Below are 27,651 nucleotides of genomic sequence, written 5' to 3' on the forward strand. Positions count from 1 at the left end.
TTTCCAACCATATGCATTTTATAAAAAACGGTTACAAACGCTTTTGTTTTGACCAACTCGTCCGATCCAAGGCAACGTGTTCCTTTAACTCGTACCAATTGCTCAATGAAGTTAAATGATGATGTGAAAGTTTATTAATTTTAAAAGTGAATTACTTTCAAATGAAATGTTTCTTAAAATGCTTTATCCTATTGAAAACTGCTTGTAACCAAAATATGTCATTGCCATTAATTTGAAGGGCGTTTACCAAACGTAAACATTCCCTTTAAACCTATGTATTATTGTAAAGCAAATTTTGAAGTTGATGCAATTTGTACATTCCCTTTAAACCTATGTATTATTCTAAAGCAAATTTTGAAGTTGATACAATTTGGTTGCATTCCGTAAAGATTAGGTTTAACGATCCCTTTATCAATATAAGCCTCGAGATAAATTTTGGTTGTAGTTAAAAAAAAAAACCCCAAAAAACACAAACGCAAAAGTTTCTTGAAAACTTCAAAATATTTCACAATGCGGTAATCAGTGTGCTGGAACGTCTACACAATGCGTATTATTAACCATGCTGCATACCGTTGTCAAATAGACAAAAAGAAATGGTACGCAAAAATAAAAATAAAAAAATACGGTGAAAGCCCCAGAAATGTCCTTCGTGCTATTTGCAGTGCATCACAAATATCGACCACCGATTCAAAATGCAGAGCCCGCCACGCTTCCTAAATGGAACTGCAAACAAACAGAAAAAAAACCTCAACAGGAACTTCTCAATCCATGATGTCTAGTAACTTGAGCTCTTAGCAGAGGGAAATCCTAATTGCAGATAGGATCCTAAGACAATTACAGCCAGGGTATGAAATGGGGGTCCTACGTTGAATGGTTTATACCGCGAAGAGCTAATCGACCTTTTTGTAAGGGTATAATATTTCAGGAAAATAGAATTTGCAAACTGCTACGTACTAAAGGGACCTATGGTGTATGAGTTCGGAAAATGGTTAATGGGGTCTTGGTTCGAGCCTATTAGAGTCTTTCTCGATGGCTGACGATCTATCAGCGAACTTTTACGGTATGTGGAACTTGAAACAGAAAACGATTGATGAATGACGTTTTTAGTACCTGATGGTGACGAGATGGAGCATTTTCGCATTAGTGACCAACAAAAGTGACCATAGTATGAATAAGTTGAAGGCACTGGACACGTTGGGCAATTATCAAAGATCATTATTCTCATTTGGTGTATCCCTAACATGCATAAAATAACAAACCTGTGAAAATTTGGACTCAAAATAGTCATCGAAGTTGCAAGAGAATAATGAAAAAAAAAATACAAATTTTAGTACACATTTGTGTGCTTTCAGATGCCTGAGAAAGGCTTCAGGACTGGAGCCTTTCTTAAATTCAAATATTTTGTTCGCGAGTATAAGTTTGTGTGCTAATATATATTTTGAGTAATTACCAAACGTGTTCAGTGCCTTTAAAGTTCTTTACAAGCTTAGGGGTAGTTCTGGAGGATACAATTGACCAGAAAACAATGTGGTGTAACACGACCATGTCTGACTCTATAAACCCAGAACAAAATAAACATTATTCATAAGTGATTTGATTTTACACAAAATATCTGTTTCGCAATTATCCGAGGAATTCGAATTACTGTAACTTTATCTTCCGTCTGGAATGTATACGCATGCACGCCCATTATTTAGACCCGGAGTTCACCGCACTGCAGAGTGTGGCCAGACAGTTTGGAAAGTCCAAGTTGAAGCTAATCTTGTATAATTGTTCCAAGTTAACCCCTTAGGGGGATAAACGTCTGATGTGGCTGGTTGCTAAAGTCATCGAAACATGATCTTAAAAAAAAAAAAAGTTTTGAAACTTTGTGAAATATTTCCACAACATTGTTTTGGACGGATATATACTACAGAACGTGATTTCAATCATCAAGCATGCAGAAAACTTTGCTAAGTAAAATAAATCAATTAAGTACATAACGCATTTACGTCCGCTTTATTCTTGGCCAGTAACCGAGGGAAGTCTATGCTTTGTACCAGCGACACGTCATTGTTTATGTCGAGCATTATAATACTATTCATATTAATACCGATCATTTAGGCTTATAAAATGCACTATGAATCCCAGATTCCTCAATGCACTTAGTTAATAACAGAGTGAAAGCTAAGCACATACACAACATAGGATACTATGTTATGAAATATCATACAGTTAATAATCTACAATAAACACACGACAGAAATTATGAACTAAACTTAATCAACATCTTCTGTTTATTATATCATTTGCTATCATCTATGTAGATTTTGGTAGCCCCAATTGGAGGCAGTTGTGGTCTGAAACTTCCTGGAGCACTTCCGTTACATTCATCTTTAAAAATAAATCGTATGAATTGCTTGTTTTCTTGTATTTGTAACTTTTTTAAATTTTTTTTTAAACAACTCAGTACCGCAATTTAACGTTTGGCTTCGATAGCCCTTTGCCGAATAAACCATTTTAAATCATGTATAAAAAAAAAAAAAAAATTCAAAGTTGACATCTTTCTAAGATGCATTTTGGTTCGGGTGGACGAGGATGGTCACTTTACCCTTCCGTATAGTAACCCATTTCTACCACAGTGGGTTATTTATATCCTACAGAAAAGTCTTTTCTCCATGTTGATAATAGACTATGTCTATATTTGATCAATGTAAGATTCCCATGAGACCAAAGTTTCCTATTGCGAGGATTTCCACGTACTGTCTGATGGGGAGGCTGAAGCCCCGTCCAGGGGCCTTTAGGGACTCCTACACAGAGAACCATAAGTGAACCCTGGGACCTATACACGCGACGCCATTTAGGGACCCCTATCCTGAGAGCCCTGAGGCCAAGTAAACAAAATAACAGTTGGTCGTCCGGGTTGTTCCAAAAAGAGGAGGAAGAAGGCTTTTTTTTATTTCTCATTTTGTGTTTCTTTCAAAGGTGGCCGCCAAGCATTTTAATCCGAACTGGCCACCAATTCTTCAGTTTAAAGTCACCACCTACTTTATGTAGTTACAAGTTCTTAAAAGATTACTAGAACATTTTCACAAAAAAGAAGTGCGACATCAAAAATGTACGAGGAAGGGAACGATCAACAGATATTTTGTTTTTTTGGCCTAAGTGAACCTTGGGACCTTTACAAGCGACGCCATTTCTCGTCCCACACATTCGACGACGACGACGCCATTTTCATTCAAATTATACTCGATAACAATTATTGCTAATGGAACAGCTGATCGTACCCGTCTGATGATACTGCTGGACGTTCGCGATTAAAGGTCAATCAATTATAAACAATAACACATCGGCGATCAGTTTTTCTTTTTAAAGGCACTGGACACTATTGATAATTACTCAAAATAATATTGTCAGCATGAAAACTTACTTGGTAAACGAGCAATGGAGAGCTGTTGATAGTATACAACATTCTGCCTCTAAAGGCACACAAAGTTGTGCAACGAGGGTGACTTTTCTTCCATTATTCTCTTGCAACTTCCATGACCATTTGAGTCAAACTTTTCACAGGTTTGTTATTTTATGCATAATCTTGGGATACACCAAGTGAGCATATTGGTCTTTGACAACATTACCAAAGGTGTCTAGTGCCTTTAAAGCAAGCGACAGTAAACCCGCATAAACGTAATGGCACATTTCCTCTACACGTAGTCGTCAAACCCTTATGAAACAAAAAACAGAAAGTAGTAATAGAACACACGAGCTTGCAAAACTCGCAATTTTTAAAGTAACCCAGAATGCAATTATCGAATTGGAGTTTCTTTTCCTACGGGGGTATATTTTGTTTGCAAACAGTTTTAAAAAAGCACACAGCTTGAGTACAATTACTGCCACGTAGTAACAAGACCCATTATTGGACAAGTCTACCTCTATGATTAGAGCTTCGTCCTTGGCAAGTACAAACTATTATCTGTATCGCCTAGGGGCCGCGCACAGTACACAGTCGAACTTGAACTCTGATGATCACTGAAGCTCTCCAACGTACCGTGAGATATTTCTGAATAGGAAGTTAATCCACATGACCGGCTGTTACTCACTCATCGCTTTATATTTGGCGGCATCTTTTTTTCTTTCTTTCAATCGCTGGGAGACAGTGGCAGAAGGATTTTCTCGTGTAATAGAACAGTTCTACTCATTATTTCACTGCAGGGAAGAAGGGGATAGTGTACGAGGTTGTGGTTTGGTTGCAATCTAATAGCAGCAAGGACTTCTCGTAAATCCAGTCATCAGAATCGGAGGACGCATCGGTGATGTTTCAGATCTGAATTGAGCTGAGGGTGAAACATAGAGTGGGGCTCGTCTGAGCGGTTGGAGATGACGGGTTAAAAGTGACTTTAAGTAACCACGTGTAACCACTGTGACTGCCTCGACAGAGAATTGGGTAAGTGATGCAAAACGGTCCCCCATTGGTAACGTAATGTGAAGGATTTGGAAAGGTAATTGGGGGCCTGTGTAACTTTTATTGTTGTTGAAAGTACAGCTGAGTCTATGTAAGTCATTGGTTGTGACCCCAGTATGGTGAAGCAGGTCGAGGATTCGAGTGGTACCTTCATTGTCAGAGTTTTCGGAAAATGTTTTATGGAATTTAACGGGGAAACCCCCGATTGACATTGCATTTTGCAGCAACTATACAGAGAAAACCAACACGATCAGAAGGACTGAAACCCAATACAATAGTACACCAGCGGGATTCGAACTGGGTTCCTAAATGCGAGGAAGAATACGAGTACGTCACCCCCACTGACTGCCCATAGACCTTTATCATGCTGTCACAATCTTGGTCATTTTCCCTGTTTCCAATTACAGCAACGAATGTCAACATTCGGTGCGCAAACATGACACCAGACTATTAGTTCGTTCAGCCTCAGTTTGGTTACAATGAGTTGGAATTGAGTAAAATCAAGATGGCCACACGACGAAAGTCTGTTTATTGGTCTGGTTTGAAGCTAAACTGTGTAATCTTAATCATAACAAAGTCTGTATACTTTGGCATATTCCTTATTGATATTATAATTGGCAGTCCAGATTGGACTCATAACACAATTTTCCTCTGGTTGACGTAGTGCATTAGACTGTCATAGACTCATTGCCTTATTACATCCGGTGTATCAACATTATGCAAAAAGTGTTCAAAACAGAAACTAAGATATTTTGATTGGGAAATGTGACCTTTTCTGAACAAAGGTACCTGACACCAAAATAATTACCTTGGCAACATGGAAAGCTCTTTCAATGGAGAAATTATTAAAAGAAAAATGCGGGTTTTGTCCACGAGGAATTTCTTCATAACAATTGGAATTCTAGTCGAACAATGCTTCAAACTCAGGGGCTATGACTGATTAGATCCCGACTCTTTTAATTTCTGACGACCTTGGAGAGAACAATTTTCATTTTCATGGTGTCCATCAAGGAAGTAATTATGCTCGGTCATGCCCCTTTAATAATCTGACGAGCTTTTTCTCTTTCACTTTTTATTTTGGACACATCGAAAATTTGAAAATACTTTGTGATCTTCGTCTTGTGTGTAAGTAATTATGCTCGGTCGTGCCCCTTAATAATAAGACAAGCTTTTTTTATATATTTTTAAAATATATTTTACATCGAACTTTGGCAATAATTTGTGATCTTCGTCTTTTTTTTCTAACGTGTGAATCAAAGATACTCAATAGGGAAACCTTTCAAAGGTTGCGGTATCGAATATCGATACAATGATTATTGAACAAGGTTTTACTATTGATCGATGCTTCATTTAGCCCTTTTCATAAAAAAAACACCCCAAAACCTGCAAACAAACAAACAAACACCTCCACAAGCAAATAACAAAACAAATAACCGGACACCAAAACACCCCATAAAAACAACAATATTTCGGGCCGTGGGTTCGAATCACACAAAGTTATTTTTCCGTTTTGCACGAACTAAACTTCAAAGGGTAACGACAAGAGTGACTGTTGTGACAGATCTATGAAATTCAGCCAGAATTTCAGTACAAACAACGTTGATGGAGTTGACGTGTACAATCCAGTGCAGTGTAATAGTATACAATACTGAACAAAATGACCACGTATGCATACACCACGTGTGAAGTACTACATTTTTAAATTGTGACTACATTTCCACGCGTACAAGCTATGCGTGCTAGAGCAAGATTAACTTGTAGGTGTAATACAGTACAACCGTGACACTTATAAACTAAACATTAATCATGTAAAGAGACATGTAAGACTACCATTATAATAATATATCCATGTAATTATAGAATGGAAACTTGTTTAGGTTGACGTACTCCTGTTCACCACAAGATGCTTACATGTATATGCGATGTTACGTAACTTTTAAAGGTTGAACTATAACCTCAATTTCAAAGTCAGAATTCAGGGTAAGGAATTGACTCGGATAAAGGTCCCGTGGGGCCTGAGCCGTTTCGGAGGACTCGGAATAGGTGTCAAAATGACCCCAAAATTGGTCAACCGACTAATTAAAAGAGTTAAAACCCTATTTTTAGACACTTTCCGGATCAGCCTGACCCCTAAATGGTTCCCCTAGGACCGTCCGGCTATTCGAATTCCTGTAGCGAAAGTGCACGTGCCGAAGTGACTCTCGGAGCCAAAGTAAAGCCGGAGCCAAAGCCGAAGCCTAATATAGCTCAATGTAATCAGACTAACTTTGGAGCCTCCATAAATTGCTCAAACTTTTTTTTTGTACACGGATTACCAGTGTTTCTTATTGCACGCGCAGAATATAACAAGGCAACTTATTCATAAACCGGCTGGTAAAAATCCCACAAGAATAGTCTTTGTGAAACACCGCGACTACCTCAGTAATTATGGTCATAATGATAACAACAATACACAACCCCTCTGTTTCCATGGTAACACATTGCTTCATTCATGCCGTCAGTCTCGAAATTGAATAGAGGAGAATATTTGATGATTTTACCTCAGAATTAAAGGCTTTAAGAGCGTTTTTAATTACAGTGATTGTTAAAAGCATGGACCATGCTAAATGTATGTCATCATGCTTCAACGAGTAAACCAATTTAAAAAGTATGTAATTATAGATCCAAAAACACACAATACGTATACGTTTTAATTACTTGAGATACTGATGGTAATGTTCTATGGAAACATTTTAAACGATTCCATCCATCTATCCATCCATCCATCCATCCAGCCATCGGCAAAATGAGAATTTCCATTTGGGGAACGTGGGGGAATAGTTGAATGTTTTTTTTTTTTACGAATCCAAGTTTGGAGTGAATTACTCCTCCAAAAACAAATGATTTACAATTATACCCTTAATTTCAAACCGCTGGCGAGATTGTTCCATTATATGATTCCGAGATTGTTCCATTATATGATTCCTATTTTGTTACATCACAATAATGCTTGAACTCATATTGATCAACTTCAGTGTGAACGTTCAGGGTGGGATAAATAGAGAACAATAGTTACTGAGAAATAGTCCAAGGACAATGCCCCGATCAATAAGGGCACCAGTGATTCCAGGGGTTAATATTTATCCAACGAACCATGAGATGGGAATCAACAATAAAATACAAATTGATCACGTTGAAACACTGTTCGATTTGTGTCAACAACAAAAATTGATTCAATGAATGATTCCCCCCCCATATTCTAGGCCACCTTGTATTTGATTACGCTCAATGCTCACATGCCAACCCCTCCCCCCCCCACCCTTCGACGATTGGTGTCCATGCCTCTTCATTTGAAATCTGGACTTCTGGGATTGGAAATTCCCAAAGTTTAAATAATGATAATTTTGATAATATAGGTATTAATAATACAGGTATGTTTTTAAAACTGTCGTTCCATTTACACGCAACCACAGATTTATCTTATAAAAATAAGTTGAATGATTGTATCAAGAAAAGGGTTAAGGGAAAGTTCGCGTCCCTTTAATACTTTAACCCTAGTTAATGTGTTGATAGAATGGAGAAGTTATCGGAGAAATGGTTGAGGACAAATCATGTATTCATTGCCTTCACCGATGTATGTAACATGCCTGTAGTGTTGAAACCTTGTTTACTCAACCTACATGAATATTTCAGGACACTCCGCATCTACTATTAACATTTATGCATTGGTTATTTAGATGTTGACATATGGCAAGTCTCGGGATTTGTTGTAATCAATACGACAGAAGATATCTTATGGTGTGGTCAGCTCAGAAAATAATTATTTCAAAACTTTGCGACAATCTCCACATGATTTTCAGCCAGCTGCCCAGTAATAATTTCCCTATTGGTAGAGAAAGTCATCAATTAAACGTGTTTTCTTAAAAGCTTTTATACTTTGTTACCCTTTAGGATCAAGAATGGTGATAGGGTTCAGCTTAAAAGCTTTGTCTAATGCCGCATATGTTTGTCCACTACCGCGGCATTAGGGTGGCGCTCTGTGATCTAAACCAAATGAAACTCATTTATCACGTCAGGAAACTCGGACAACAGAATCACGAGTCATTTGTCTTGCAGATGCAAATAAGATGTGATGTATTGCAGCTATGTTATGGCTGGAGTTCTCATAACAGATGGGGGTAGGGATGACAAATTGTTAGCTAGGTGTGTCTCTAAGGATTAATTAGTAATCTTAAGATCTGTGGATCACTGGGATGAGGTCGTGAGTTTGTTAGCTACGGAGGTCCTCATCAGCTGAGATGGATCACCGTTTGTTATAAAATGCATATGGTTGGAAAGATGTTTTAAAAGTAGAATACAATGATCCACACAAATTTGTCTAGAAATTGCGTGGTTTTCCTTTTACTTTGCAAACTACAACACGGTCGGCCATTTACGGGAGTCAATTTGACTCCCGTAAATGGCCGACCGTGTTAGTCGACGTGTCAGTCGACGAGGTAAAAGTAAAACCGTACAATTTCGATGCATGTTTGTGTGGATCATTGTATTCTACTTTTACAACATCTTTCTACCAATATATGCATTTTATAACAAACGGTTACAAACGTTTTTCAAAGACCAACTCGACCGATCCAAGGCAACGAGTTCCTTTAAATCATTCAAGTAATTGTGTTATGCATTATTTAATTTCAAAGATGGTTGACTTCTTTTAACGGGAATTGAATATTGCTGCTAAAGTTGAGTGCACTTTATATTTTGCGATTATTATATTGTGAGGTGAATATTTGACTGCTAAACAGCAACCATGAACTGTAGATGAGAGGAAGCACAAAACCCCTCAAAAAGAAAAAAACAAAACAAAGCAACAACAACAACAACAACAACAACAGCAACAAAACAGCTGTTGACAAACATATTGTTAATTGTAAAACATTTATTGGAATGCATTAACTAATGAGCAAATAATGCGAGACGGATAAGCAGAGACCGGATCGTTAATAAGCTTTAAAATTATGATAATCACTGTTGCATATGATTCTGAATTATTGTGACTGACAGACCCTTGTGGTTTTGTAAATTCCTTGACAAGCGGAGTCTATTGTTTGCTTACAATAACATACAAAACACGATGTTTATGTGTGACCAGAAGCGTGTACACAAACTAAATAAATATAGCAAACAATGCTTTGTTGAGCAAACTTTGTGAGAGGTGTTTTGAGTGGTATACACAAAAGGGCCAAAAATTGTGTTACATTGTCAACTCTTTAAAATAATATTAGGGTTGGTGTTTGTAAGGTTCAAAGTCAATGTCGCCATTTCGTTGCCAATTTTGTTGTAACCGTAGGCCATACAGGAAAAGCTACACAGGAAGTAAGGGTTATACAAGCAAGTGATTGGTTTTAATATTGACGTTCGGGGTTAAACGCGGTTTTTACTTCCAAAAGTTCATCAAATCAGGTCAATTTTTACACTGCCGCCATCTTGGTCGTGTTCTTTGTATCCATTAACAGTAAAACATACTCATGTTTATAGCACAAAAATGGAACCAGACTATTGTGTCCGATCGGCCTCACTTTGGTTACAATGATTTAGATGGGAGGATATCAAAATGGCTTTTTCTTGATGAAGATATAAATATACGAAAATGTCAGTTGCCCTTTTTTTATGTGATGAGGTATGTCCTTGAAAGACTGACAAATGTACGGTAGAGGAAATGGAAATTACGGTTCAGGCAACGGAAAATGAAAGAAAAAAATAATTGGCGAGTTCACGGGTGACTTCATGTATCTCCAACATGACCGTTATTATACGGTTGTGCATGCGTCCCTCTCGTTGTAAAAATGCACCCATTTTGAGCAACAAGAAAAGTTATTTATTGAAAAGTCCACCGTTCACATCACGGGGTTAATCCACGGATTTGAAATTTCCCAAAGTGCGGGTAAGTTCTTGAAAATGGTTTCCCTTTTCCCTCCGAACCCCCTGGAGCTATGGGTTAATCCAAACGTATGCTGGTTCCCGGGTTGTGTCGACAGACAATAAATTGTAAGTGTTGTTTTCAGGAAACCAAATAAATTAAATCTAAGACTTTTTTGCAGAAGGAGCTGTCTCAGTCCGAGTAAATGGGTCGAGAACCAAAAGTATTAATAGAACCAAACATCAGCGAGTTTAAAAGGCTTATCATAAATAGGTCACCCACTTTACAGGAAAAAGTTCAATGGCACAATGGCAGCACCCGGATATTCTCAACAAAATTAAAAAGGACCTTTCTAACACTATCAGGATCAAAGTCTGCAAAAGAACAAAAAATGTATTCACTGTAGCTGGAGGAAGGGGGATCAGACTACTTAAAGACCCTGGACACAATTGGTAACTGTCAAAGACTTGTCTTCACAGTTGGTGTATCTCAACGTATGCATAAAATAACAAACCTGTGAAAATTTAAGCTCAATCGGTCGTCGAAGTTGCGAGATATTAATGAAAGAAACACCACCCTTGTCACACGAAGTTGTGTGCTTTCAGATGCTTGATTTCGAGACCTCAAATTCTAAATCTGAGGTCTCGAAATCAATTCGTCGAAAATTACTTCTTTCTCATAAACTACGTCACTTCAGAGGGAGCTGTTTCTCACAACGTTTTATACCATTAACCTCTCCCCATTACTCGTAATCAAGAAAGGTTTTATTATAATGATTAATTTGAGTAATTACCAATCTGCACTTCCTTTAATTTTCGGACATGTAATACTGAGAAGAATTTTGATTATTATCCGTCATAATCAATAACCTTTTCACTTTAATTCATACCATAAATCCATGTGATCATTAAAAGAAAATACAAAATGAAGTTATCAACAACGTCACCAATACCAAAAAATAGCTCAAAACATCAACCACATACTTAACACCAACAGAAACAACAACAACAACAATGGCATTATCAGCAACAACAACACCAACATACCAAAATAAAACTTGTGTACTATTTCAAGTTCATAGTATGTGCTCTCCTCAAAACGTTAAAACAGAAAAACATTTTCATCCCGTTTAAAGTTTCGAACCTACCCATAACACTCTAAACTTTGTAAAGTTGCTGACAATATTGACAGCGTCTATAGTGAATCATGGATCAATACTCAAGAGATATGAAGCGCATGAGTCAGTTCTTTATTTGAAACTTTCCAAAATCTCCAATCAGTGCATTTTCCGCTCTGCCGTATAGTCAGATTATGCCAAATTATTGCCCTTTTCGAAATCACAGCTTCGGTTTTGGATTCAGCTCAGACTAGCTTGGCTGTTTTGACAACATTGCGTGTGCTTTGCGCACGTGCTCAGGGCTTCAGACGAGAGGACGGAGCCTGAAGCCGAATCCAAAGCCGAAGCCGTGGTTTCGAAAAGGGCCTTGGTGTACGATTCTGCAAGATATTGAAAAAAAAAGAAAAGATGAACTGACAGTGATTGAATGACTTACGAAAAAATGACGGAAGTTCAAGATAATTCCTTCGTTAAGTAGGTGACTGATATTTCTTTATAAATTGCGGTTCAAGAGAACAAACCAAGCCGTCAACACACGCATTTCCCCCCATTGCAAATGGTAAGATTGCCGCTAGATTCTCCAAGACATTGCAAAGAAACGGAAAGTATCTGAATAACAGAGGGGAAATTACTAACGATCAAGATCACGTGAACCAGGTCACTGATATTTCTTTACAAATTGTGGTTCAAGAGAACAAACCAAGCCGTGAAAACACGCAGTTCCTCCATTGCCAGTACTATGCTTGCCGTTATCAAGGGACATAGTACAAAACCTTGAACCTGCCCTCCCTCGTGACATCACCACAAAGGGGTAATATCTTTTTTAGCGTAAAACACTTTGAGCGGCTAACCTTGAAGTGGCTTTTTGTGGTTTCCGTTTTTAGATAACACAAACCCGGGCTACCCTGGGATGTACTTACGTCATTTCATAAATTACTCTAGTCTCTCACTCAAGCTTAATGTGCGTGCTTTATCAGAACCTGTACTCTGATAAAGGTGTCGTGGTTATTAAAGGTGGCAGCCCCAATTACTAGGTCTTAACAAACAGTAACAGCATGTTAAGATTTAGTGACATGGTGGTAATACAAGGTGATTTGGTGATTGAGGGTGATTCGATACTAAAGTGACACTAAAGTGTCTTTACGGTAACGTAATGCAACCGCCTATTTTGTACGCTATAGACCTTTATCACGATGTGGCCATATTGAATTTACTCCATCACAACTCATTGTAACCAAACTGAGGCTAGACAAAATAATAGTCTGGTGCCATGCGCAATGAGCATTCATTACTGTTACTGGATACAGGGAACATGACAAAGATGGTGACAGCGTGATAAATGTCTATATGGATCAACATTCTCGTTCAAAACATTTCGGTGAAACACTGTTTTTAAAAGGTGTCCAGCAATTGGCCTAATTATAATAGGGTTTTACACCATTTAGGAGTGCACTGTTTAACTTGGTATCAACAAATTTACCCGAATGTAATGTTGTCATAGGGGGTGTCTGTCCACCATACCTCAAAATGGCTTATTACAACAACTCATTAATACAAAATAAATAAAAAAATCTAAAAAAAAAACAGTAACAAAAATATCATTATTCATGTCGCACAACTTCTTTAAAGAAGCCAACCTTCTACGTCAGAGTTTTAAAGTCACGTGATACAATCCACACCTAGAGATGACGTCATGTGTATACAATGTGCAACCACACGAGGTGGACATTCCCCCTGCATGTCTTCGTGAGAGAGTCTGCCCCGGTAAAAATTCCAAACCAACAAACATCAAGAGAATGTTTAAACATGATTAATCCATGATGGGTTACTATGTGATTGATAGAGAGAGAGTTGAAAACCAATCCGGGTGTTTATGATTTCAGGACTGTTCCGGAACTAAGACGGACATATGTTGACCCGGAACGCGGTGTCTGTTCACATACACTAAACCAACGGTTGATCGGTTAATTCCAACGGCGGCCGATATCCCCAACCCCGCGCTGGTTTCTCGTCTAAGGTTTAATCCTCAGTCATCAAGTATTTTAGGATGGTATAAATATATATCGGTTATGTCGTTAATGACACAATTTTGTTTGATCATCTGTGAACAATATTCTTGCGTAATTTTTTCCACTAAAATGTCAGCTCACTTGTTCCACAGGCACAGCCTACTAACTGCCTCAGCGCCTTGGAGCAAACGTTTGATTTTGGCGCTCTATAAATGACATTTGATTGGTTAATTGATTGATTGATTGGTTGATTGGAAGTGGCAAGTTAAGATGTAAGAAACACCGGTAATTGATTGATTTGATTATATTCCTGTTCCGGTATTCACGATGTATTAAAACACTTACAATTTCGGCCCTGAAAAGTGTAAAGGCAACCAATTTGAGATAACATTTACAATGTTTATCTCAATGACACAGAAATGGCTCAAACTGACGCAGAATCCAAGCTAAAATAACAAGTTTTCGATCATCTTCACCCAGGTCCCCTGAAACCCTGGATTCGAATAAATTATGACCCGGGATTTGTTTTCTTAAAGGCAGAAGACACTATTGGTAATTACTCAAAATAATTATCAGCATAAAACCTTTCTTGGTGACGAGTAATAGGGAGAGGTTGATGGTATAAAACTTTGGGAGAAACGGCACCCTCTGAAGTGCCATAGTTTTCGAGAAAGAAGTAATTTTCCACGAATTTGATTTCGAGACCTCAGATTTAGAACTTGAGGTCTCGAAATCAACCATCTAAACGCACACACCTTCGTGTGACAAGAATGTTTTTTCTTTCATTCATATCTCGCAAATTCTATGACCGATTGAGCTCAAATTTTCACAGGTTCATTATTTTATGCATATGTTGAGACCCACCAACTGTGAAGGCTAGTCTTTGACAAATACCAATAGTGTCCAGGCCTTTAAATGTTTCAACCAGTGGACATCGTTTCTGCGATTGTTCTTGTTCACTCGGCATTTCTCTCATCAACATTTCAGAGCAGAAACGTAATTAAAATGATATCGAATCTAACAGCAAACCTCTCCCGCATCAGTTTTTATATTAATTTGTTGTACTTTTTTTCTTTGAACTCATCATTTCCTCGTAATTATGACGAGTTTTTGTTGTTGGAACAGTTATTCATGCCTCATTTGTTTCAGTGGAGTCTCTCCGGAAAAGAGTAATTTAACGACTCGCTGACTTTCAGCAAACATCATTGAATCAGCCATCAATTTTATTTTCAATAGGGAGGCTGCACGAACTTGGTGAAATGAAATTTGATGCTTCTGGACTATGAACTGGCACCCCCCCCCCCCACAAAAAAAAATAAAATAAACAACCTTAATGTTGTTTAATGAAACTAAACGCATACATATTTTTCTACCTTTCAATTCTGCAAGGCCATGCTGCAGAGGCCTATCCATTTTTTGTAGATATTTCATGATTAGCGAAGGACTTTTACTTTGGTAGCAACCGCAAAAACACAGCAGATAGACCATCATCATCGTGTTACCATCTTGGTCGTGATCATTGTAACCAACAACAGTAATGAATGCTTATATTTATTGTACAAAAAGGAACCAGACTCTTTCACATTCCAGCCTCGGTTTGGCTACATTGAGTTGAATGAAAGTAGAACAATCAAGACGGCCACACTATAACAAACAAACTGGTGCACCCTTTATATTGGAAAAGCTTCAATTTTTTCCAGATACTGAACTAAACGAAAGGATGTGCCTATGTAATACCGCTAGAAAAAAAGTACACATCATACCAAATTAGCAGCAATATTATTTTACAATTCGGAATTATTTAATAATTCGGAAGTATCTAATAATTGGGAATTATTTAACTTCTCGGAATAATTTAACAATTCTGCTGCTAATGTTATGTTAACTCCTCCATTAACCCCAACCATCCATGGCCAATGTACTTAAAAGCGACATAAGCTTAACTCGAAAAGTTCAGCTTAATTAGTAAAAGTGCAAATTGAGAAGAATTTATCTTAATCACTTGTTGGCCTTGGCGGCTTATGGCTTTGATTAAATATACAAATTCACTGACATTGTCATAATTTTATGATAATTACTTAATATACATTCAAGTACCTCATGTGATAAGGATTCAGAATAATTGGTACTTCACCATGAGGTGATTGGTACTTTACTATAAGTGACTGGTACTTTATTTTAAGGTGTCCTACGATGGTAACTTCTTCCATAAATTTAAGGTCTGAGATATCGGTTCGGGTTTTAATGCAACTCGTCGACAGTAAGTTTTTATAGCTTTGTGTAAAGTGCAGGTACTTCAAGTAAATGGAGTAATACATTATTAAGAACTACTGGTATTTGAGAGATGATGGTACTTTACCATAAATATATTGCCTTTTTCATTACAATTTTTTTTTATTTATTAAATGCATCCGATAATTGAGGAAATACCAAATTAGATCTTAAACCGCGACGGTTTTTTGTTCCTAGATGATGTAATAATATTTAGATGGATTTCCTGTATAAAACGCAAATCGAATTTAAACCCTTCATTTATACACGTTCCTACAAAACAAGCAAACGGACACCAAACACCTCCAAAGCAAGCAAACAAATACTCCCAAAAACAAACGAGAAAAAGCGAACACACCAACCAACCAACATTGAACAAACAAGAAAAAACAAAAAAAAAACAAAAAAAAGAACAAAAATCAAACAGACACTCCAAAATACCAAAATACCAAAACAGAAACAAGCAAAGAAAAAATAATCAACTTCCCTTTAAATAGTTTTTCGGTAATTCTTGAAAAAAAATGCAGACGAATACCAGTCCCTTTAATGGGATCCTTAGGGTCAAGGTAATAATGGCCTATCATTTGACAGTTGGAATATCAGTTGTGTTTGGCCGGCTACGCGTATGATGACTATACCAGCCACTGTTTTTTTTTTTTTATTATCAGAGAGTTTATTGTATAATTTTTGTCAGTAGAGGATTGATGTGAGTTTCCATAGCGCTTCTCAAGTTCAAGTGTAAACTCTGTACATCGGTGTAGCATATTGCAAGGATGGTTCGTTCTCGAATGTCAAGCTAAGAAGGTATGGTTTTTTTTTTCTCCTGGTGATTGCATGAGTATATGTGAATGTTAAATCGTTGACAGTATTTTCGTTATATCCTTGTCTAATTGATAGTGGCTCTTTTAAGAAAGAACATTATTTCTTGTGTAATGAAAGATGGTACTTTTTCTATAATGTCAAGCTAAGAATCGGTTACGATGTTTTCTTTCTTGGTAATTGAATGAGTACATTTTAGTACTCCATCGATGATAAATTCTTCTATACTTAGGTCTCAACTTTCAGTTCAGTTTAACTGCGAATCGTTGACAGTGAAAGTTTGTTTTGACATCCTTGAGTAAATGAAAGTGGCTCGTATACCAAAGAACCATCTTCCTTGTGTTTGAAAGATGGTCTTGAATGTCAAGCTAAGCATGTATGACTTGTTTTATTTGCTGATTGAATGTGTAATGTGATTACTGACATAATTCGTATACAATATTTATAAGGTCTCATATTTCAGTTTAGTTTTACTGCAAATCGTTGTCAGTAAGTTTGTACAATAAATCTTTGTGTATAAATTGAAAGTGGGTCTTCAAAGAACGATATATTTCTTGTGTAGTTGAAAAATGGCACCTTCTTGAATGTCCAGCTCAGGCGGTGTGATTTTTGCTTTCGATAATCTAATGAATCATGTGGTTACACTATCGATGTCAATTTTTCCTACATTTTCAGTTCAGTTTTAATGCAGCTATAGTTGACAGTAAGTTTGTGCAGCTGTGTGTAAACGAAAGTGGCTCTTACAAGAAAGAACCATCTTTCTTGTGTAATTGAAAAATTGTACTTTCAAGTACAACAGTGAAATGGTAAAGAAAAATCATGAATAAAAAAAAACTGTCAGTATTCATAGTTAGAGTATCAATAGCTTAATAGTAATCTCGAATTAAGGGTTAAAGGAAGAGTTACAACAATGTAAAACACATCACAAGCAAAGTGCATGACAACAAAACATGCACTTTCCTTTTCGAAAATTAGAGTTCATGGTACATTACTTTAACGTGTTAAAGAAATCTCGCACTTTAACGGGGCCTATGAGCACGCAGGAGATGTGCACTGTCCGCGCGTTTGATCTTTGTACACTGTGCGCGTTCAATCACCCATAAAGTCACACACTTACGAACTCCAACCGGATTTAAGGGTCGACCTGTTTCACTTTGCCTGACCAAGCATTACGACAAGTGGTCATTTTAACGTCAGATCCAGCTGTTAAAGGGACACGTTGCCTTGGATTGGGCGAGTTCGTCTATGAAAAGCGTTTGAAACCGTTTGCTATAGAAAATGCATAATATGGTTAGAAAGATGTATTCGAAGTAGAATATAATGATCAACAAAACTTTGCCTTGAAAATGCACTGTTTACCTTTTAAAACATAAACTACACGGCACTCCAATTTGTTGAGTCAAATTTTGACTACACACAAAAAGGCCGACCATGTTAGTTTGCAAAGTAAAAGCTGAAGTATTTCATTATTATGAGTGAGAAATATCTTTTCTCAAAAACTACGTCACTTCAGAGGGAGCTGTTTCTCACAACGTGTTGTACTACCAACAGCTCTCCATTGCTCGGTACCAAGTAAGGTTTTATGCTAATAATTATTTTGAGTAATTACCAAACGTGGATAGTGCCTTTAAAGAGCCGTTGTTAGAACGACCACGGAGCCATCTTTTTATAGATGTATTGGTTGATCTTGTACTGGTTATACCTCAAGCTACTTTTATAAACACATCAAACACTCAGACCCGAATTTGGTGACTGAAAATGTGACGTGTCTCTTGAGAAGAAGTGTTGGAGCGGATCGTGAATTTCAAGTCCAGACAAAATTGACTTACAGGGTGAAGACGTAAATCCAGATGTGACTAGGTACGACATTCACGGGTGTTGATTTATGCTAGACTTTTAGTGTCACAATAATGGCTATACGTACATTAATCACATGAGTTGGCTCATTATTTATCACGAGTATATCAGTTTCGAGTTCAACATTAATGATGTGAGCAACGTGTGATGGGGTGGTGTTGGGCGTGGATAATCATGTTTAGGGGGTGCTCTTAGTTTAATATACTGCATTGCATGGTGGTTTGTGCGTTGGTTCTGTATCATAGTCTGTAATACCTAAACTAGTTGCTTCATAATTCTAGTTAAGAAAAACCCAATAAATACAAAACCTTGGGTGTTTTAACTGACACCATGTTGTCACATAAAGCTATCGACAAAAAAAAAACATTAACTGGATTAAAAAAACACCACTTTAAACTGCAGACAGTGTTTTTTTACCTTAGTTATGGTGTACAGTTTGTCTCTTTTTTGGGGTCGGATGTGACAACATCCATGGTGTCAATTTTAACACCCCCGTTTTCGCAGTGTATTTGCACACAAACGATTCTACCAATAACACAAATTGATGTCATGTAATTAGTAAACAAAATGTATAAGAGTGCAAAGAAATCTTCACTGTATCTCCCACATCATCGGGAACTTCATTACAATTTCATTTAAAGGGCTGTGTACTTTTTCCTAAAACAAAACACAATGTCCACAGATTTACAGTAAAATCACACCGTTTGAAGAGCATGATAGTAGAAAGCTTGCCCTGAAATTTTACTTACTGAGGTGCTGTAGTTTTTGAGAAATGAGTAAAACAAATAATTGTTGTCTCAGTTTTAGCATGGAAAAACGTATTAACCAGTTATGCTATGGTTTTGGTTTAAAATCATAAATGGTTAATGGGATTTTACATGCTAAAATAATTGTCGTCTTCCTGAGACGAAAATTAATTGTGACTTGTTTTACTCATTTCTCAAAAACTACACAACCTCAGTTAGTAATATTTGAAGGGAAGCTTTCCACTATCATTATCTTCAAACCCTGTAAGTTTAATGTAAACCCGTGGACATTTTGAAAAAGTACCCGAATCCTTTAAGAAATGAGAACACATCAGTCTCGGGTAATAAAACAAACTCCTAATGACGTTTGTCAAACATAGTTCTACCATTAAACAATGTTCTCGCTTCTATTTGTGTCTCAGATAAAGACCATTACAACTCTCTTGAGAACGCGTCTAACCTTTCAAAGAATAACACAGACGTTAGTTTAATGTCTTTTGCCACTGGGTGTGGATTTATATAGTCTCTTTTAAAGGTACGGAAGGAACATAACAATTACTGTTTCCTCAGAAAGGTTGTTTGATGGTGATGAAGTTGAGCTTAATAGACCCACCTGATGACGTCACTGGTTGATCTGGGACCCCATAAAGGCTGTGTTATGAAGCATGCAATTACTGTTATACGCTGGGATACCGTAAAGTATGTGTTGTGAAGCATGCAACTTAGGTTTTACCATGAGCTAAATAGACCCACCTGATGACGTCACTGGTTGATCTGGGACCCCATAAAGGCTGTGTTATGAAGCGTGTATTTAATGTTTAAATGTTCGTGAAGTGAACTAAGGAGACGTGCTACTGTTCACATGTTATACATAGGCTAACTTTGGAACTTCGAGAGGTATGGATTTAAGATAAACTCGAAGCTATGCTTCGTGGACAAATGTCATAAAGACAAGCTTGCAATGACACCATTTTGTTTTATGGTGTTGCGTCAAGTTTAGGGTTATAAGCTAAGGTCATGGTCATGTTAACACCACTTCGTCAAGTTTCATGAATAAAGTTTAAAAGTTTCACTTGTTAACAAACTATGTCCATGCCTAGTAGAGCTATTGACCCAATTCGCTTCTGGTTATCATAAATCTTGGTCGCGCCATTTTGTGAGTCAAATTTCCCATGCGTTACTGCGCACGCGCACCACACCTTTACATATACTGTTGACTGCCAAAATAGCAGAACATGGGCACACAGGAGTTGTCTGTGACGTCATTGCAAGGAACCACTTACAAAGAACTGGTTTAAGTTACGCCACTTTCAAGCCGTAAACACCAAAGGTCATATTCAACACCATCGATGTTACTTTAACACTACCGAATGCGTATCTCAATCTGGTCTTGCTGCGTTATATTAAAACTGTAACAGCTTTGATTTCTAAAATGAAATAATATGACCCAGAAGTCATTTTTGGCGGACCTAGATCGATGCGAATGTACCGCGGGCAGGTGGCGAGCATTAACCAACTACGTCATCTCCTTTTGATGCATGGAGTCTATCAGCTTTCACCATACTTCCTGATAATAACAGTTACCCATCCGAGAATGTTCTTCTCGTAAAGCAATATTAAAGAAAGACGAACAATCTCTACAGCTGTTGGCGTCTCGCGTTCTCCTCGGCATCAAAATTCAATCTCGGAAGAAACCTGGCCCGTTTGGGTGTTATGCATAAATTATACCCTGTCACCCCCCCCCCCAAAAAAAATATATATATTATGTTTTTATAACTCAAAACCGGCGCTGTCTTTGAGGTGTTAGCCGCGCATCTTAAAGTAGAAAAGCGATGACTGAAAATTTAATGGAGTTTTCATCCCCTTTATATCTTCAGACAAGAAAGTATACGAGTTGATCTTGTTTGTTAAAGAGTACTACAAAGTAGTTAATAACAATTTCCTGTGTTGTAATGACACCTCCGTGTAATATGCCGGACACTGATTGGAGTTCGGAGCCAAAGAACTTTTCTTTGATATCATAATTGCCATGAGCAAGTGTCTATCATGCCGACTGTGAAATGGAATGCTAAGTTACGGAAAGTACATCAAGTTTCTGAGACGAATGTTTGACCTAATTTAGGGTACACTTTTGATCGGAATCTACTGTTCCTTGAAACACAATACAATGACTCTAGATCCCGTTCGTGATTCACCTCAAATGAGTGCATGGTGTCACAGGTTCCAAATGACGCTACCACAACACTTTAGTCTTAATAAATTGTAGCCTTTGATGACGCACGTATCCACCAATAGTGTGCTGAATGCGGTTGGACCATTGATCTCCATTATACTGACGAAAACATGACGATCGACAGTTTGAAGTATGAAAAAGTTGCTGATTGAAATGCAATAAAGCAAACTAACTTTATATTTGTTTCTATCAAATGCCCTATTAGTATTATGATAATGATATTTAAATTTCTAAACAAACACTCGGCCGAGAAACTGTACTGGGATTCAGGTACATGTTTTTTTTTTATTCTTTCAGTTCATTGAGAAAATGGCAATAAACCATATAAAGACAAAACAAGAGTCGCTCCTACAATAAACAATTCGAGTAGGCACTAGAGTGAGAACTACATACTCGCTAAAATCGAGGGAAAAGAACAAGAAAGATGAAAACAAAATACAATGTGATAATTGAGAGTTGACTCCATTAACAATTTTAGTATTTTTATTGTTAAGCTTCTATTCATCATGTTAAGTGAAAAACAATCCCAACAGCAAAACTTCCATAACCGTTTTACTGTTCCGCCAGAAATAAATATTTTTATTTTGGTCACAAATAATGAAGTCGGCTATTTCCAAGATGACTGATCCTCTCAACGAACTTGTACATAATTCGCATATACTTGTCGCTTTCCCGAACCTTTTAATTATTGATGCTATGACAAACATCTGTTGAAATCCGGGCTTCCCGTCCTCGTCGATTCCAGACAACCATCTGTAACGGAGCGAAAACAAAAATAGTATTGCTCGGTAAAAATAACAAATACTTGGCCTATAATAACTATTTTTATGAAAGATAGTTTAAATTTCCGGCTTATATTTGTAACGTTAGATATAATAATAATAATAATATGAATCGCTAAAAAAATGCAAAGGCCTACCTACTTATGGAAAGACAATCCCTTTGCCGACTCAGTTTTCCCTCCTCCAGTGATTGATAGCCGCGCACGACTTCACCATCAGCATTTTTAGTTTGTTTGATCCGATTCCAATTGTATTAATCCCCAAATGACAATTAAAAGGACGAAAACTTCTCTCTGCTTGCAGCAACTCCGTTTAAAAGTGTACAGCGCATTTCGTGTGACGAACGGTCTTCACCCGTTTGAAAAAATACGCGCGCGGCCTGCGTTTGGACGCGATGTCCTATCCAGTCAGTATAATGGAGATCAATGGGTTGGACAGAGAAAGACACCGTTCAAGACTGAAATATGTAGCACCATGGTTTTGTGGCTCACGCGTACGCGTACACACGGGACCAACGCCTTTACGTCCCATCCAAAGGACGAAGCAATAATGGTTAAAGTGTCTTGCTTAAATACATAATTATCACAACCAGGCCTCGAACTCAAATTCACACCCATGCTGACCAGAAACACCAGAGCTCGAGTTTAGTTCGCGTGATCACTCGGACACGACATGCTATTTTATTTCATCCAATGCAAGTAACAAATAGCATGTTGCAAAAAAAAAAAAAAATACAACACTATTAGAGAACTGCCCCCCAAAAAATGTTGCAAAAAAGAAATGCTACTGCAGAAAAAAATACTGCTGCGAACAAAAAATACTGCACTTGCGGATAACTTTTGCATATTTTGCTCAATCCTAAAAAGCCACGCACTATTCCTTACTGTCTTATAACAAATTATCAATCAACTCTCTTTAATTCTACCTTGGTACTTTGTCTTAAAGTGTACGCAGTGGGAGGTGTTGATAATGAAGGTCAATGTCAAGATAGCTTACAATCAAAAGCTGTAAATGTGTCTGGTAATTGTAAAGCTAAATGCATACTGTATTGAGATTTAACTTGTTTAATGTCTGCAGCGCATCACACACAAGTATCCCCACCAACGGTCATTAACCCCTGAGTAAAAAGCATCCCTGTTTACGACTCCAAAATATAAACCTCATTATGTGAAACAGCTGGTGTCAAATGAAATCGCTACTTAAGATTGCAGGGGGCTGTATGCGTTTGATTGTTAAAGTTAAGTGTTCAGCTGTCGTTGGAAGGGAGTCTCTGCAAACATTTGGTATCAAATAACCGTATAGAGTGGAAACTTTTCATTGTATAGCTTTCGCGGTGACTTGGTTACTTCTCTAAGTTCCGAAACCACCAAGTTTCCGATAGCCCCTCATGATCCACACGCGACGTTTATCTGACGTCACACTTCATGGGTCGTGAATAACGCCAGAGACCGATACAGTAGGCTCCCCCCACGACGCACGTGTGAGCAAGAACACGTGGGGCTCTCCAATGCCTTTCTGCACAACTCTGCCGCGCGCGCCAAGATACGCACACACATGTCGGACCTTATTTGTCGGACCTCCGTTGCGTTGTGATTGGTCAATACGCAATGGGGCGGAGCTTAGTGGATCGGTCTATCATGTCCTCTATGCAATACTATCCTTCTTATTTATAGGAAGGGGATGTTCTGGCTTGTTGGACTAGGTTTCCTTCAAAAAGTTCATTCGATTTATACGAATTTGTGATCGGTTCCTTGCTAATTGAAGCGCCCTCAAGAGTGAAATTAAGGCTGTTCCAACTGTGTTACATTCTCCCTTTGGTATCATTATTGCATCATTACAATCTCAATAACTTTTCCACACACTGGTTATCATGTTGTAGATAATATTAACAAATTTAGACTGCGGTCAGTGTGTTAATATAAATGTCAAACATTATATTATAGGATTAAGGAAGAGATTACCAGATGTAATCTCTTAATATAAGACTAGAAGATAATGAAAGTCGACATATTATGTACTCTAGACATTAAAGGAACATTACAGAATAGTTCCTTTGCTAAAAAGCAGTTGCTGGCAGTGTAATCACTTGATGATACATAAACTGACATACCTGAAGAAGTTGAGATCGATCTGCCATCTTGGTCACGAGCAAAATAGTGAAAACCGACACATTTTGCATGACATCGATGCAAAAAAAAAAAAAAAAAAAGAAAAAGAAAAACGCCCACTGAGGGATAAATACCAAACGGGAAATGAGTTGTATTTGTTTCTCATCAAATATGACATACCAGACAGAAATATTTCAAGGGATGTTTTCTACTATCATCATCATCGTGTAAGTTTCATGTAGATCTGCGATCTTGGACAAGTTGTTTTCTTACCAATTCATCTGTAATGTTCCTTTAATTACTTTAGTCAATAAACTATACATACTTGTTCTCCATGTATTAATATCGTGAAATCAATTTTGAAAGCAAACATTAGGTGCGAAAATGATGGACTGAAACAACGCCAAGCAAACATTGCAGCATAAAAAATAAAAAATTCTCTAAATATAGCAGTAACGATGAATCTGCACATCAGAGTTTTACCAAAGTGTGGCAAACCCATTACGAAATACCAAACTGTTATCATGTTCATACGGCGTGTTTATGTTATGATTCTCTTATATACCTGTCCCAGTTACATATGAACTCTTTTTAAGGGTAAGTGTGTAGGACATTTTTATAAAAGTACGTCTTCTCACCTAAAAATGGTTGAAATTGAAATTAATGAAATTATTTAACATCGTCGGTCAATAAAAGCGTTCACGAAACTAGAGTTTTGGGATGAAAAGTCTATTTTTGAAAGTGATGTACTTTTGATATTAGTGAGTTTTGTTTTCTATCAAGTATTTTTTTTTAACAAAAGGTGATTTTATGGCCAGCTGAAGAATAATTAGACTTGAACTAAGATGTTCTAGACGTACTTTGCAAGATACATTTAATTTCAACACGTTCGGAACAATTTAAATATTTCATCACAAACAAAAAGTGTAAGCTGAGCGGTAACTTTTGTCTAAATTAATACTTTGAGTTCACAAACTTTTGAAATCTTTGAAGTTGCCGTTTTCTCAAAATTTCGTCGGCCATTTACTGCAGTATAAACGCACCGTCATATGTTTTCGATCCTCCTATTGAGAAACGGTTTCTTTAAACTTTAGACACAAGAAGGATTAAAAATGTCTCGAAAAGGTAGAAGTATCACGCTGTCACTGCTGGCTGTTGAGATGAACCAGATAATAAAATAAGAAATAAGTTCTTTTGTATAGTCTACAATTAAGTAGGCCTACTTTATTTTTCAATTTTTCAAACATACACGAAGTCTTTATTTCATCATTTGTCAGTTTCTATCAGAGAAGACATCGTTGTATATTGTAACGGTTAACATTCTACGATCAAAACAACTACACATTATTATGACGGCTGGTATATTTATTTGTCCGATTAACGGTCATATACAAACACACGCTCTAACACGAATGCACACATTAGCTTCAAAATCTATAAATACACTCTAGTTTATGTGGCCACAGAATGCACATTACAACGTACATTGGAATTTAAGGCATCCATCTGCCCCATGTGCTCTAAGCAGCCAGGTCGTCCCTGTGTGACGCAGTCGTACGAGAAATGTCTATTTTGAGCGCGCCACGCGAATCCTCGCACCCCGGTGCGCAGACAGGTACGGGTAAATACAGGAACAGCGGGTTGTTGGGGCCTTACTTGAGCAACTGCCTCGACGGGGAGAACGAAGATTGATGTGGGATTGAGGTGACAACAATGGAGGGAGGTGATTATTCTAGTTTTGCGAAGGTTAACGAGCTATGTGGTTTAAAGTCCTTATCATATTAAGCTCCGTTGAAGTTTCTTGCATGCAACTTCAACTTCGTGTGAAACGGCTGACTCAAAACAACAATAATTATAACACCTGGGCCAAACTCCATAGAGCTGCTAAACGGTGGGCAGATTTTCGTGCTTGCTACTGTAGCAGACAAATTGCTAAGGTGTAAGCGTATTTCACAGGGTAGAAAAGAAATTAGGCGGCCATGTTGCGCGTTCACCGTTGATGTGTATATATTGTTACGTCATTCATTCCGTACAGTAAAGCACCGGAAGGTTGCACTTGGAATAATGTTTTGTTGTCACTGCACAACTGTACAGTGAAATGCGTTTTGGTTTTGCGTTTTGGTTTTGCATGTCTTAAAATATGTTATATAAAAAATTACACTAAAAATTGTCCATTTATGCAAAAACACATCGAATATATTAAATACATCGAATATACAATATAAACATCTATTTGCCTTTTGGTTTATGAAACTGGGCCAAGATCTGGGGCTGATTTCACAAATATTGATCTTAACTGGGAATCAGTCATAATTGCTTAGCAAACAAAAATGTCACAATTCAATCACTATGGTAATACTGACAACTCATCTTAAGTTGACTCGTTGTGCTTTGTGCTAAACTCCATGGTGAAATTGAGCCCATGTTGTAGCGCAAAACCATGTTGTGGTGTTGTTATGGTCGATATAACACATAAAACAACAACTTTGCAGAGACCAGTGTTACCGTGGTTTCAAGCACCAGTTGTGTTTATGCAGTGATATAATATGGTGTATCTAAACATACCAGTCCTGGGTCAAGTTTACATACGTCACGATGGGTTCGTTGACCCAATCATAATCCGTCAGCCGAGGTTTGTTTACGACTCCAAACAGTTGGAATCTGTTGTTTTATTTAAACGCAAATCTCACCCGTTTGCGTCCGCATGGCATTCTACTGGCTTGGTGGGCTCCGGTTCAGAGCGGGCCAGATGTTCGGCTCGTGAGTGATACGTAGCGGCAGTGTTGCGCTCTTTTTGAAAGCTCACGAGATAGGTGTCAAACCACGTGTCAGATCTCACGGGACTTCACTCGGACGAGCATCTGCCATTTGTATATATAGCTTTAGTATGAGATGCTGTTTATGCTGGGCTTGTTCGTTGACACTTAAAATGGGCAAGCTCAAGTTAGTTTGAGTTGAGAGTTGGGAAACCATTTTAAAGGATGCTTCTGATGAAAAGAAAAAGTTTATTTCATGTGTAACTACCGGTTTTTTTCTGGTTCTGCTGTTTGTTGATGCAATGTTAACCATGTTAATGGATGTATTCAAATGAATTATGACGCCATACACAAGCTTGTCTCAATTTAAAAAAAAATTGTATCAATATATAAATATAAAAAATCATAACCCGTAAATACTTGTATACAATTAAAATTCATCCTCCAAGTTTCTTAAGAAAATTTCTCACACATGTTTGTGATATTAAAATATTCCCACGATACATCATCAGCTCATATCAGATTTCTAACAGATCGCAACCTGAATGATTTTAGGTGACTGCTTGTTTGAGAGTTGCGTTTATTCCAAGCCAAGCCTAAGGTATAAATATGACTGATACAC

The 27,651-nt window shown here is 37.5% G+C and overlaps 1 protein-coding gene across 2 annotated transcripts in view; it reads left to right on the forward strand.

Moving 5' to 3' along the window:
- Nucleotides 1-27,651, forward strand: part of LOC139949053 (calcitonin gene-related peptide type 1 receptor-like) — a 127,061-nt gene that overhangs the window by 20,435 nt on the left and 78,975 nt on the right. Inside the window, exon 2 of one of the 2 annotated variants that reach the window (XM_071947453.1) lies at nt 4,189-4,420. The exons of the other annotated variant lie outside the window; for it this stretch is intronic. The gene's annotated coding sequence lies outside the window, so the exon portion shown is untranslated. The remainder of the gene's footprint in view (nt 1-4,188; nt 4,421-27,651) is intronic. 2 annotated transcript variants of the gene reach the window in all.

Source organism: Asterias amurensis, chromosome 16, assembly GCF_032118995.1.
Source record: "Asterias amurensis chromosome 16, ASM3211899v1".
Lineage (NCBI taxonomy): Eukaryota > Metazoa > Echinodermata > Asteroidea > Forcipulatida > Asteriidae > Asterias > Asterias amurensis.